This window comes from Rattus norvegicus, chromosome X (genome assembly GCF_021556685.1).
Source record: "Rattus norvegicus strain SHRSP/BbbUtx chromosome X, alternate assembly SHRSP_T2T, whole genome shotgun sequence".
Lineage (NCBI taxonomy): Eukaryota > Metazoa > Chordata > Mammalia > Rodentia > Muridae > Rattus > Rattus norvegicus.
Genome location: NC_141554.1, coordinates 77,057,123 through 77,071,661, shown reverse-complemented (window position 1 = coordinate 77,071,661; position 14,539 = coordinate 77,057,123). Strand labels below are relative to the sequence as shown.

The 14,539-nt window shown below is 42.5% G+C and overlaps 1 pseudogene; it reads right to left on the bottom strand.

Moving 5' to 3' along the window:
• Nucleotides 1-3,748: 3,748 nt before the first annotated feature.
• LOC120099539 (U2 spliceosomal RNA) lies at nucleotides 3,749-3,904 on the bottom strand (annotated as a pseudogene).
• Between the last annotated feature and the right edge of the window lie 10,635 nt (nucleotides 3,905-14,539).

Genomic DNA, 14,539 nt, shown 5'->3' with positions numbered 1-14,539 from the left:
GCTGTCTCCGGTTGATAGCCACTCACAAAGAAAGTTAGTCTTCTTCAACAGTTTCCCTGGGTATAAAAACTAGTCTTAAAGGCAAGCCCCATGACCAGCAGTAGATGACCAACACAAAAAGGACTCAATGGCCACTCAAATGATGAAAGAAGAGAACATGTAACACACACACACACACACACACACACACACACACACACACATACACTAGGTAAATAAGCTGGGCTGATGGACAGGCTGGTGATTTAGGTTAATTGGGAGAGCGCTTGTCCAGCATCCACATGGCCCTGGTTTTGATCCCCAGCATAAAGTGCACCCAAAAAGTGTGGCAGTGCATGACTCGAATACTAGCATGTCAGAAGTGCAGTCAGATGAATCAGAAGTTCAAGGTCATTCTCTTCACATAACAAGTTTAAGGCTAACCTGGAATACACTAAACTCTGCCTACAAAATAAAAACCAAGCCTGGCAGTAGTGGCTCATACCTTTAATCCCAGCACTCGGGAGGCAGAGGCAGAGGCAGAGGCAGAGGCAGAGGCAGAGGCAGAGGCAGAGGCAGAGGCAGAGGCAGAGGCAGAGGCAGAGGCAGAGGCAGAGGCAGAGGCAGAGGCAGAGGCAGAGGCAGAGGCAGAGGCAGAGGCAGAGGCAGAGGCAGAGGCAGAGGCAGAGGCAGAGGCAGAAAAATTCTATGAGTTTGAGGGCAGCCTCATCTGTAGAGTGAGTTCCAGGACAACCAGAGCTACAGAAAGGAGCCCTGTCTCAAGTAAAATAAAATAACCCAGAAAATAAATGAATATGTAAATGTAATTGAAAAAAGGAAATATCAATATTTTTCTCTAGGGAAAAATTGGGTAAAATGAAAGCATAAATGAGAGGCTAAGAAAAAATGTACTTAATTCCTTTATATATATTTAATAAAGGAAATGACTAAAATGGCAGTAGCAATATGAACAAAATATATGAATTGACACTCAGAATTAGGTACAGTAATCTGGTTTTCATATAAATGAAAAGGCACACAAAATCATAATAAAATAAATGTAATTGCAAGCTATCAAGGAATAGACATTTGTGCCTTTCAGATACATGTTCGGTGATTTTTTTTCTCTTTTTTATTTTTATGTTGTTCTTTTTCAAGACAAGTGCTCACCCAGGATGGCCTTGATCACTTCAGCTGGGTTTACAGAGAGCATCACTATGCTCAACCAAATAGACAAAGATTGTTTTTAACATAACAGCACTCTGTACTGTGAAACTGTAAGAAAATTAACACTGTATTGACATTGACAGCATAACCCTAACAATGTTTAGTGTGATAATATCTAAAACAAATAAGTGACACGTCCCAGGACCTAGATAAATTCTGCTTCTCCTCTTTCTTCCTTCCTTCCTTTCTTTCTTTCTTTCTTTCTTTCTTCCTTTCTTTCTCCCTTTCTTTCTTTCTTTCCTTCTTTCTTTCTTTCTTTCTTTTTCCTCTCTCTCTCTCTCTCTCTCTCTCTCTCTCTCTCTCTCTCTCTCTCTCTCTCTCTCTCTTCGCTTGCTTGTTTTTTGCAGATAGGGTCTCTCTGTGTAGCCCTGGCTGTCCTGGAGCTCACCTGTAAATCAGGCTGGCCTCAAACTCACAGAGATCCACCTGCCTCTGCCTCTGCCTTTCAAGTGCTCAGATTAAAGGAAGGCCAGCACTGCCTTGGTAAAGATACATTCTATTGTGCTCATTGTTTTAGCTTGGTTTTTAGTGGGGGTCAGAGGAGCATGTTGTTTGCTTGTTTGTTTGTTTGTTGGTTTGAGTAAGGATTGGTTTCACCCTGTAGCTTTGGCAGACCTGGAACACAGCAAGTGTAGACCAGGCTGGCCTTGAGTTCCCAGAGGCTGCCTGCCTGTCCCCTGAGAGCTACCACTCTATCCTTTTATGCTTCATTGTAACAATAAGAAAAGATTAAAATTAGTACCATGAAACCATGTTAAATAAAATTTCATATTCTCACACTACAGAGTACAGCACAGTCATCAACAAAAAATCAAACAAGAGGATGGAGAGATGGCTCAATGGCTAAGAATTTGAATCCCAGCACCTATGTAACCAGCCAGTGTCCTCGAAAACAATCGTAACTATCAGAATTCAGACACAGACAAATGACTGAGTTACATATTTTACAAAACAAAGCAGACCTGGCCTCCAAGTTCTCCCAGCATCCCTCAGTCCTTACCTGTTACAATGCATGGCTGGCATACCCTGCTGTCTGCCCTGAACTTTTCACTCCAGGCTTTCTCTCCATCAGAAGCCCCTCCCTATATAATCCAGACATTTTGGTCTCTCTCCTCCACTCTTTCTCACTCTTTCTGGATTTTCTCTCTCCCTGTCCACACCTGCCCTTGCTCTCTTTCTCCTCCCCATTCTCTCTGTCTTTCTCCCAATGGTGATTTCCCTGGCCCTGTTTCTTGGAATCAGTGAACCCACACAAAAACTGCCCCCTAATAAACCTGCCTTTATATACTTTAATTTAGTCTGAATTGGCTCACTTCATCAGCTGAGAATACCTAATTAGTAACCCTGGCTCCAAGTGGAACAGAGATATATATGAAATAGTCTTCCAAAACCATTTAACCTTTAAAAAATGTTTAAGCTAAAATTTCCATGTAATAAAATGTGGTAATTTATTTAGTCATTCATCTTTTAATGGCCATTTGGAGTTCTAGTATTTGGCAACTATTAACAAAGACTTTGTGTCTTTTTACAGGACACATCTTTACTTTTAATATAGTAACATGATTTTGGATAGCACAGCTCACCTCTCTCTTACATTATATTCCTCTGGCATAGCTGCAGACTGAGCTTTGGCAGGCAAAGACTGGCTGTGACTTTGTGCTAATGTCACATATTATGCTATTCTTTTTTTTTAATTTTCATTTACTCTATATAAGTACACTGTAGCTATCTTCAGATACACCAGAAGAGGGCATCAGATCTCTTTACAGATGCTTGTGAGCCACCATGTGGTTGCTGGGAATTGAACTCAGGACCTCTGGAAGAGTAGTCGGTGCTCTTAACTGCTGAGCCATCTCTCCAGCCCATTATTCTTTACTTTATTTTGAAATGCATCCACTGTCAGAGAAGGCAATGTTGTACAACTCAGCTAGAGATCTAACTGGTTTGCTTTGCCTGGCTTCTGACGCCCTTTCCTCTACCACAAGTTCTTGAATTATTTCTGATTGTTCCTCAGCTAGACCTTGATCCTGGCTGTCAATTCAAAAGGTCCAAAAGGCGGTGGGTTTGACTAGAAAGCAGATCAAGAGGCCTGAGAGCCAGAAATACACAAGGAATGTGACTTCACTTAGGGGCGAGAAGGCGGGAGAAGGGGGAAAGCCAGTGAAATAAATTACAACAAATCCAAAGGAAAACATCAGAACATAAAGTGCACTAGAAAAGACTGGCAGGAACGCCTTGGCCTTGAGAATCTGGTTGGCACAGCAACAGCTTAAGGACCTTGGCAGCAGGCAGAGCAACCACAGTATATTTTAAATGAACAGAGAACCACAGCCCAGGAGACCGTTTTAGCTTTAGAAATGTCAGAAGGCAAACCAAAGGATTATCTAGAAATAAAGGTAGAGAAGGTTTAAGATCTTAGAGGTCAAAGTGGGCCTGCATGAACAGGAAAAGAGGGATGGATGTACCCTAAAAGATAGCCCTAAGTCTAAAAGCAATGTGTGCGCACCTACAGATTGCTGTATGGGTATCTTTGTTAAAATATTATAGGGACATTTATTACATAGTTATTTAACTGTATTTGTGTACAATTGAGGCCAGCAAATGATGTTTTAGTATGAATTTTTTTTTTAAAAATGCATTTTCCTGTTATTAGGTCTAGGTACTACACTTGATCTTGGCCAAAGGGCCAAGAAGCGATGTTATTAGGTCTAGAAAGGGTAACTCTGAGACTTAACGAAAGACAAAGGAAAAATAAAATTGTAAACTAGAAGGATTTTTCATGCCTTCCAATAAGGAAACCCAGATTCAGAAAGTTTTTAAGGTGCTCACTGAAAACCACAAAAGGTGACAATAATAATAGGATTATTGTGGAGCAGACATAGTGGAGCACACCTGTCACCCCAGAACTTGAGAGGTGGAAGCAGGAAAATCCGGAGTTCATCGACATCTCAGCCACATAAGAAGTTTGAGACAAGCCTGAGCATGGTTGCACAGGTCTTTAATTCTAGCATTCAGGAAGCAGAAGCAAACAGATCCTGTCTGTGAGTTTGAGGTCTGGGTTACAGCATGTTCTAGGCCACTGGGGGGTCATATAAAGACCTTGTCTTTTTAAAATCAATAATGATGGTGGTGGTGGTGGTGATAAAAAAAACAATAAAAGCAGAGTACCCAGCATGTGTAAACATTCAGGAAGAAAGCCTATAAGAGGGCTCACTGTCTGTGAGCTTTTCTGTCAAGTCAAATAACCCGAGTTAATTCCTGGAACCACAAGGTAGATGGAGCAAACAAACATCTGCAAGTTGTCCTCTGACCTTCATACACATACTGTGATACACACACACACACACACACACACACACACACACACACGCACCACACACACACACACATACACACACATACATACACACACACCACACACACACCACACACACACATACTGTGATACACACATACGGACACACACATACATACACACACACACACACGCACACGGCCAGGGGAGCGATAGAGAAAATATTTTTTTAATTTCAGAAAAAGGATTCAAAGGGAGGAAGATGACAAGCAGCGTCAAAGACTGCAGGCATTTTTAGTGACTTTTAAGTGATGCCATGCTTGTCCTTTGGGGAACAGAATAAACTGGGTGGGTTGGGGGGATACCCATGACTCAGAGTTGAGACTCACAAGGAAGGGGAGAAAAGAAACTCAGTAAAGTCGGATTTGAACATCTATGAGTCAGCTCTGACTTACATGAAGGAGTGATGAACGTATCTCCCAGAAGAAATTGCCCTGCATATGAATGTGGAAATGGTCAAAGTTTTTTTTTCCAGAATGGTGAATGTTTTCAGTAGGTCACAAATTTATTTGTAGCTCTCACTATGAGAAAGTCAAAACCTGAAGAACGGTTTTTAGAGAACTAATGTCATATATGTTTGGTTGTGAGCCTAGCCTTTAATGGCTGAGCCATCTCTGTGATGCACTCTTTTAATTCCAGCTCTTAGGAGGTAAAAGCAAGTAGATCTCTGTGTTCAAGGCCAGCCTGGTCTACAGAAGGAGATCCAGGACAGCCAGGGTTACATTGAGAGACCTTGCCTCAAGAAATAAAAGAATAAAAAGTAGAGGAGGAAGAGGAAGAGGAGGGGGAGGAGGAGGGGGAAAAAGAGGAGGGGGAGGAGGAAGAGAAGGAGGAAGAGGAAGGGAGGAGGAGGGGGGAAGGAGGAGGGGGAGGAAGAGAAGGAGGAAGAGGAGGGGGAGGAGGAGGGGGGAAGGAGGAGGGGGAGGAGGAAGAGAAGGAGGAAGAGGAAGGGGAGGAGGAGGGGGAAGGAGGAGGGGAAGGAAGAAGAGGAGGGGGAGGGGGTGAAGGAGGAGGGGGAGGAGGAAGAGGAGGAGGAGGAGAGACAGACAGAAAGAGGGGGGAGGGAGAGAGAGAAAGGGAGAGAGACTAACATTTGAGTCCTGATCATTCCAGTACTACTCAAGAGACAGAGGCAGTAGGACCAGTGCAAGTCAGTCCCTTGCCAGCCTGAGCTATTTGAGTTCCCTGTCAGCCTGGGGCTACATAGCAAGACTCTACCTCAAAAACAATAGCAACATATCAAGACTACCAAACAAAGAGAAATAAAGAGGAAGGAGAAACAAAATAAACCTGAAAGTAGTGCTGGCCTTTCATGGGTAGAAGGAAAAAACAGGGGATCTTAAATGAATATGGGGAAAGAAGAAGACAAGCATTTAAAATCATGTTCTACTATTGTTGCTTCTGTTGCTCAATAGTCCTCAGCCACATCCTGTTTACCCAGACCCTGCTTTCTTTATCTTCTCAAGTCTTCTAGGGCTTGGATAACCTGTAGTACAACATTCTTTTGGCTAAAGGCAAACAACCACTTACGTGCTTTACGTGCTGGGTCTGGTGTGTAGGGACAATCAATGGACTTCTTTTAACCAGCAGGTTTGGAGAACTAAACAATATTGAGCATTACTAGGCAGTGGTGGTGCATGCCTTTAATCTCAGTACTTTCGAGACAGAGGCAGGTGGATCTCAATGAGTTTGAGGCTATCCTAGTCTACAGAGTGAGTTCCAGGACAGCCAGAGCTACAAAGAGAGCCCTGTCTCAAAACAAACCAAAAGAACAAATCTCCAGCAGTCACCACAGGACAGAATAAATGCTGTAGGATCTTTGTGGGGACATGGATGCATAGAGTTAAATAAGCAATAGAGACTATAAGAAATGCTGAGTCATGAATTTATATGGAGAGCCGCAAGTTGTGCTATCAGAAGAGGAAATCCATTCAGTTCATAGGAATTCATGAGTCAAAGGCATGAATCAAGGTCATATGTATGGTGGCATATTTCCAGAATCCCAGCATTTAGGATACAGAGGCAGGAAGATGCCTATAAGTATGAAGCTAGCCTGGAATTTATAGTGAGTTCCTGGCCAAGCAGGGCTACAAGCAACAAATAACAGGAAAATTTTCTTTAAATATGTAAGTCAGGTGGGTAGTTTGAATAGTTTTGGCCCCAGTAGGATCCCGAGTTTGAGTGCTTGACCCATGGGAATTGGCACTGTCAGAAGGTGTGTCACTGTGGATGTGGGTTTTGAGGTCTCATATGCTCAAGCTCTGCCCAGCATGGAGTTGCAGTCTCCTCCTGGCAGCCTGAAGAAAATAATTCCCTTCTGCTGTCTGTGGATCTCGATGTAGAACTTGTGGCTCCTCCTGCACCATGTCTGTCTGCACACTGCCATGTTTCTCATCAGGATAATAATGGGCTAAACTTCAGGAGCTGTAAGCCAGCCCCAATTAAATGTTTGCTTTTGTAAGAGTTGGCTTGGTCATGGTGTCTCCTCACAGCAATGAAACCCAAAGACAGTGGGTAATAAGGTAAAGAGGAGGCCCTTAAGGAAAGATTAATGAATAAGACTTCCTCAAAAAATATCTAAATTTTACAAGACAAGACAGGAGTCTGTTCAAACCAGTAATCCATGACCAAAACTTAAGATCTGAGACTCCATATGGAATAACCTACCTATATCCCATGTCCTCATGAAGACATCCGCTCATATCCCACAACCTCTTTCTTCAGAATGTATGTTAGTGTTCGAAAAAAAAGAACACAACTTCCTCATACCCAAACACTCTCTCAAGAAAGGGTTAGTGAAGTGAAGGATTCACATTTCTTATACAATACTCATTAATGTGTGGGGCGACTGTTAGTTTTCAGGCACTTGAGTGGAAAAACACCTCAGTGTGACAAAGGTTAAACCTGAAAAGTCCATATTTGGGAAGAAGGGACACTGTGAAGGGAAACAGGCTGCCCTGTGACCTTTCTCTGCACGCCAGCTGCAGGCCAGCTGCAGCCTGCTGTGATAAGCATTTCACATTGCTAACATTTCTTTCCTACTTAGGTCACCGCTGCCGTTTCCGCTTCCCTCCTCTGGTTCCAATCATTGTTCTGTCCTGTGAGAAAGTGCCTGCAGGTACTCGGAATGTGTAACACACTGCCTAACTTCCCTGATTCCCTTTGAAAGCTCAGTGGAAGCCTCCATTTCCCCATGAGCCTTGCATTCTGCCTCTCTCCAAAGCCATGGGGTACATGACAAAGTGTTGTGCCTGAGCCTGCCCGAACCCTGGTTACGCCAGTCTCTGAGTGTCTAACCAGAAAAACGATTCTATAGGCATTTCTGTGCAAGCTATACACTCTGAGAGTATAAGAAAATACACACAGGGGCAGTAAGATAGCTAAGTTGACAAAAGAACTTGCTGCCAAGCCTGACTACTCCTCAGGACCCAGATAGTGGAAACAGAAAATCGATTCCTGCAAACTATCTTCTGATCTCCACACAAATGTTCTCCACATAATAAACAAATAAACAAATAGATAGATAAATAAATAAATAAATCCAAAAAACGATTCTGGTCTGGGCTATCTTTGAAACAAATTTACACTTTCTTTGAGATAGGGTTTCTCTGTAATAACAGACTTGGCTCTGTAGACCAGCCTGACCTCGAACTCACAGAGATCTGCCTGCCTCTGTCTCCTCAGTGCTTTGATTAAAAGTGTGCACCACCTTCATCACCCGGCTCAATTTGCACTTCTGTATCCCTGAGCCAGTGGTAACTAACGCCTTGGCAATTGCTGAGGTGATTTTTAGGGTCATTCTTTCTGCTTGTCCCCAGACAAATAGCTGCACTTCTTTTCTCAATTTGAACGGCCTGACTGTCCTCGTGGATATCTTGGCCAGGACTTTTTCCTAGTTGAGGAATTTCCCAATACTTCTCTGTTCTTTTTGGTTGTCAATACTCAGTGTAGACTTCGCTAAAGGCAGCCAGCCATGCTCACACCAACTTCTGTGTACACTGCTGCCGTTCTAATCACCTTTGCTCATCACTCTCAGCCTGGCCTCTCATTTAGCTCTCAAGACATGGATAAAATATAGGTACATTTTGTTTTGCTAGGGCATGTGACAAAGATAGCCTCTACTCCAACTCCCAGTTGGGGCTTCATTTCCACCTGAAACCACACTAGCATGGGCTGAACTAGTCATAGTTCTATCAGAATTCTGCTTATCAGAGCCTATAACAGATTCAGCCGCTAAACTCTACACCAGCCTTTTCTGGTTTACAGTGTCAAACTTCTCGTGCAAACCAGTTGCAAAAAACCCTTCCACATTACCAGGCATATAGCTATAGCAATAACCTTGCATCCCAGTACAAATTTTCTGTGTTACTTTTTGCCTTGTCACAAAATACTTTAAAAATAAAATTTCAATGTCCTTTATATTTGATTCTTTTGAGAGGCATTTGCATGTCATGTATAGATGTCACAGGAAAAAAAATATGAATGGTACATTCCACTTTGTGGAATCTGCAGACTGAACTCAGGTGATCAGATTTGGCCACAAGCAGCACCTTTACCATTAAACAAACCATCTCACTGGCTCTTTTTATTTTTTTGAGTGTACCCTGGCCATCCTGGAACTCACTATGTAGGCTTGAACCCAGAGATCTATCTGCCTCTGCCCACAGAGTGCTGGGAATAAAGGTGTGCACTACCACCCAGCCACTCGCTGGCCCTTAAAGGAGCATTTGGTTCACAGTTTTTTTTTTTTTTTTTTTTTTTTTTTGGAGCTGGGGACCGAACCCAGGGCCTTGCGCTTGCTAGGCAAGCGCTCTACCACTGAGCTAAATCCCCAACCCCTTGGTTCACCGTTTTTAAAATTTTTGTCAATGATCAATTCCTCATATTTGTAGCCAGGTTGTGGCGACTCAACACCTTTAATCCCAGCACTCAGGATGCAGAGGCAATCGGATCTCTGAGTTTGAGGCCAGCCGAGATTAAGAGCACTGTCTGCTCTTCCAGAGGTAGTAAGTTCAATTCTCAGCAACCACATGTTGACTCACAACCATCTGTAATGAAATCGGATACCCTATTCTGGAACACAGGTGTACATATAGGCAGAATGCTGAATAAATAATAAGTAAATCTTTAACACACACACAACACACACACACATACACATAACACACATATACACACACATACACACACATATACACACATACATATACACACACATACACACATATACACACATACATATACACACACATACACACACAACACACACATACACATACACATAACACACATATACACACACATACACACACATATACACACATACATATACACACACATACACACATACACACACATATATACACATACACACATACACACGCACACACACATACACACATACACATATACACACGCACACACACATACACACACACATATATACTATATATATATATATAGGGAGCAAGGGAAGGAGACAGAGAAAGACAGAGACAGAGAGACAGAGCTAGCTGAGTACAGGCTTCATTCTCTTCTCCCTGGCTGAGGATGCAATGTGACCAGTGCTTCTCTAAGCTACAGTCTCTTAGATTTGAGTCTTTCACATGAGTGTTCAGACACATAGGAGCTTTTACTAATTCAATGATCAGCTACTGAAAGACAAGAACTTGGCAAGAAAAGATGAAGCCTTTTGAGGTCCTCAGTCCTGACATATCCTCTGATACCTACCTTTCCCATAGTATTGGACATTCATCCCAACAATCACAAAATGGCTTTTTCCCCCAGATATGTTCTTACTATGTAGCCCTGGCTAGTCTGGAACTCACTATGTAGAGTAGTAGGCTGGCTTCAAACATACAGAAATTTCTTGCCTCTGTCTTATGAGTGTTGATATTAAAAGCCATGTACCAATATGACCAGAACAAAGTGTTCTTTAATTACTGCCTGTGGTGGCTTGAATGAAAATGGTCCCCATAGACTCATATAATTGGATGTTTGATCTCTACTTGATGGAACTGTTTAGAAAGGATTAAGAGGTGTGGTCTTGTTAGAGGAGGTGTGTCACTGGAGTTATGCTTTGAGGTTTCAAAAACTCATGCCACTCCCAGTTAATTCTCTCCTTCCTGCTTGTGAATTAGATGTAATCTCTCAGCTACAGCACCTCCAGCACCATGGATGCTTACCTGCAGGCATGTTCCCCACCATGATGCTCATGGACTCACCCACTGAAACGGTATGCAAACCCCACATTGAATTGCTTTCTGTCATAAATTGTCTTGGACATGGTGTCTCTTCACAACAATAAAACAATAAGATACCCCTATCCTTTTCTGTGTGTTTCATTTATAAAAGTGGTCATTTGAATGAGAGTCTCCCATAGGTCTTGGGTATTTGAATACTGGATTTCCAGTTGATGACTGTTTGGGGAGGATTAGGAGATGAGGCCTTGCTGAAAGAAGTGTGTCACTGGGGACTTGATTAGAAGCTTCAAAAGACTCGTGTCACTATCAGTGTGCTTGTAGATTTACATGTGGGCTCTTTATATGTGAAGCTGTTGCTTCAGCCACCTGCCACCATCCTGCCACTCTACCACCATAAACTCTAACGTGTTGGAACCACAGGCCCAATTAAACTTTCTTTTCTAGGTTGCCCTGGTCATGATGTTTTCTCATAGCAATTGAAAAATAACTGATAGAATAAACTTTACATTAAAAAGGTAGTAATGGTAACTAACTGAATATTCCTGAGTCCTTACTGATAATACCAGTCATTACCACCAAAATTTCGCATCCTTCATGACTTGACTGAAATCATCATGAATGAGGTATGAATTCCTCTGAGTGTGTCTGGGACGGAATTAGCAAGAGGATTGAATGGGAGGATAAGGGTCACTCTGAATGTGGGCAGCACCATCACCAGGGCTGAGATCCTAGACTAAATTAAGACAGAAAGGGGGAAACGCCTGCTGAATACCTGAATTCCCCTATGCTTGCTTCCTGAGTCTCCCAGAAGTAAGCCAACAAACAACCTTATGCTGCTAACTGCCTCCTATGCCTTCTCCCCCTGACGGACTGCTTTCTTCTGAGTAGTTAACCAAAAGAAATCCTTCCTCCCTTAATTGGCTTTTGTCGGGTATTTTGTAGAGCAACAAGAAAAGTAGCTAGAACATCCTGATTCCTAAAAGACAAGACTTGGGGATTAAGAACAGCCACATCCACTAGGACATGATCAGATAATGAATTTCAGGTCACATGACACAGGGATCTCTGAAATCACCAGCACTAATAAGTATTTGCTGGCCTCAAGTAAAAATTTGCCAAAGAACCTTTTTCATTTGTTGTTCATCCTTGGCCTATGCAATTCTCTCCCCGCTCCCTCCCTCACACATGACTGAGATCCACATGGAAATGGTATTAGCTTCTAATTACCAAGCTGATCAATCAATGTGAGATGAGGAGACAAATAGAGAATGTCTCAACAACTGGAAATAGGGCTGTCAATCTTTGCCACTATTGTAATTGTTTCTTGTGGCCACTTGGGGGAGAAATGATAAAGGGGTGTGTGTGTGTGTGTGTGTGTGTGTGTGTGTGTGTGTGTGTGTGTGTGTGTCAGAGAGAGAGAGAGAGACAGAGACAGAGACACAGAAAGAGAGACAGAAACATAGAAAGAGACAGACAAGAGACACAGAGAGATAACACAGAGAGAGAACACGTGTACATTCACCTTCCTGTATTTGCCAATTTTTTCTATAATATCTTTGATAAGATAACAGTGCTTCTTCTCTTTGACAATCAGAGAAAAACAACAAAAAAGAAAAACGCTATCATAAATATAGGAGATAAGAGATAAAATTAAGTGAGAAAGATTATTTTCTTTCTCCACACTTTCAGACTTGTGTTAGAAATAAAAGTCATTGGTAGGGCAAGGTGGTACATGCTTACAATCCCAGTTCTCAAGAACCTGAGCTACAAGATTCTTGTGTTGAAGGATGGTTCTTGTGTACATATCACATTCTATACCAGCCTGTAATAACGATGAGACAGTCTTTAAAAAAATTAGAAAATTAGAAAGGAGCAGGGGAGAGGAAAAAGGGTGTAAGGAGGGAGCTGAGAGTGTGGCTCGACAGAGCTCCTGAGCAGGATGACTTTAAGGTCCTCAGTTTGATACCCAGGACCATGACAGACAGACAGACTGACTGACAGGCAGACAGACAGACAGAGAGACAGACAAACAGACAAGAAAGAGGGGCTGATACTGTAGTGCAGGTGGTAGAGTAATGCAAGAAGTCTGAAATTTGATTGCCAACAATACATACAGCACATTCTTATAACTTTGGCACCCAAGAAAGGGAAGCAGGAGGGTCAGAAGATCAACAATATCTTTGGCTGCATTGTTAATTCTAGTCTAGCCAAGGATATATAAGACTCTATAGCTTAAAATAAAGAAGAGGAGGAAAGAGAGGGAGAGAAAGAAATACCAAAGCCATGGCCCTCTGTGGACAATGGTCAATATTGAAATATTACTACAAATAATGATGCCCACTCTGATTATGAGAAGCCTGGGTTCCAGCCCTAGAACTTCACAGAACTATTGCAGATCCTTGTTGCAGGGGAGAAAGAATAAATTAGCTTATGCGAGGTTAATCTTCATTGTCGGCCTGATTGGATTACAAATGCATAGAAGATTAGTAAAGTACACCTCCACGAGTTCATCTTCAGAGACAATTACATCAGGAGGGCTCTGGCCTATGAATGGATTAATCCCTTGATGGGTATATAATATGATGCCATTAGTGCAAAGGGGTGAAAGGTACAAAATGCAGCTGAATTGGAAGAAATAGGTCACTGGAGCCATGTCCTTGCAGGCTATTTCCTCTCCTCAATACTGTCTCTATGTCCCTTTTTCTATGTTTCCTGGATAGCATGTTGTGGTCCATGGGTTAGGGTTAGGGTTAGGGTTAGGGTTAGGGTTAGGGTTAGGGTTAGGGTTAGGGTTAGGGTTAGGGTTAGGGTTGGGCTGGAGAGATGGCTCAGCCGTTAAAGGCTAGGCTCACAACCAAAAATATAAGGGTTAGGGTTAGGGTTAGGGTTAGGGTTAGGGTTAGGGTTAGAGTTAGGGTTAGGGTTAGGGTTGGGCTGGAGAGATGGCTCAGCCGTTAAAGGCTAGGCTCACAACCAAAAATATAAGGGTTAGGGTTAGGGTTAGGGTTAGGGTTAGGGTTAGGGTTAGGGTTAGGGTTAGGGTTAGGATTAGGTTAACACCATAACATTCCCACCCTCATTGACTGTGGTGATTTGAAGGAGAATGCCCTCCATAGCCTCTGGAATTTAACTGTTTGGTCCCAGATTATTTGGGTAAGTTTGGGAAGTGAGGCCTTGTATGGGATGTGGAAATCAACGTGTGAAGATCATCTCCAAGCTCTAAACTTTATTAGCAGCCTCTGTGTCACTATTTGTAACACTGGTGGGCCCAAGAAAGTCCAGCTATACAGGGAACTTGCCCAAATTATGCAGCCATTAACCTTGCCACTTTTTACTTGTTATGCACAAAAAAATGAATCCTGGTTCCACATACTTCAGTTAGCAAGAACAGTTAGCAACAAGTGGAGCTACGGAAGCCAAGAAAACAAGGTTAGTAACTTTAGGAACTTTTCTAGAACTATGGACTAAGATGGATTAAGTTCTTTTGGCATGTGTTGGGGTCTACATTTTGGGTTCTTAGGTCAGAATAATGTCTTGAACATGGCATCAGTTGTGCTAAGGTCTGGAAACCTGTTACACTCACCACTGGTTCTCTTGGGCATAAGTCAAATTGTGAACTTATCCTGGAGCAGAGGTTTAATTGTATCCTCCCCTTAGCACTAACAATGTAACAGAATTTTCTCTGTCTTACATAGTTAAGTACACAGTTGAGCAAGCAGGGTCTAAAAGAGCAAAAGGATCAATGGTCTAGCAATTGCTGTAAATAGAATCAGGG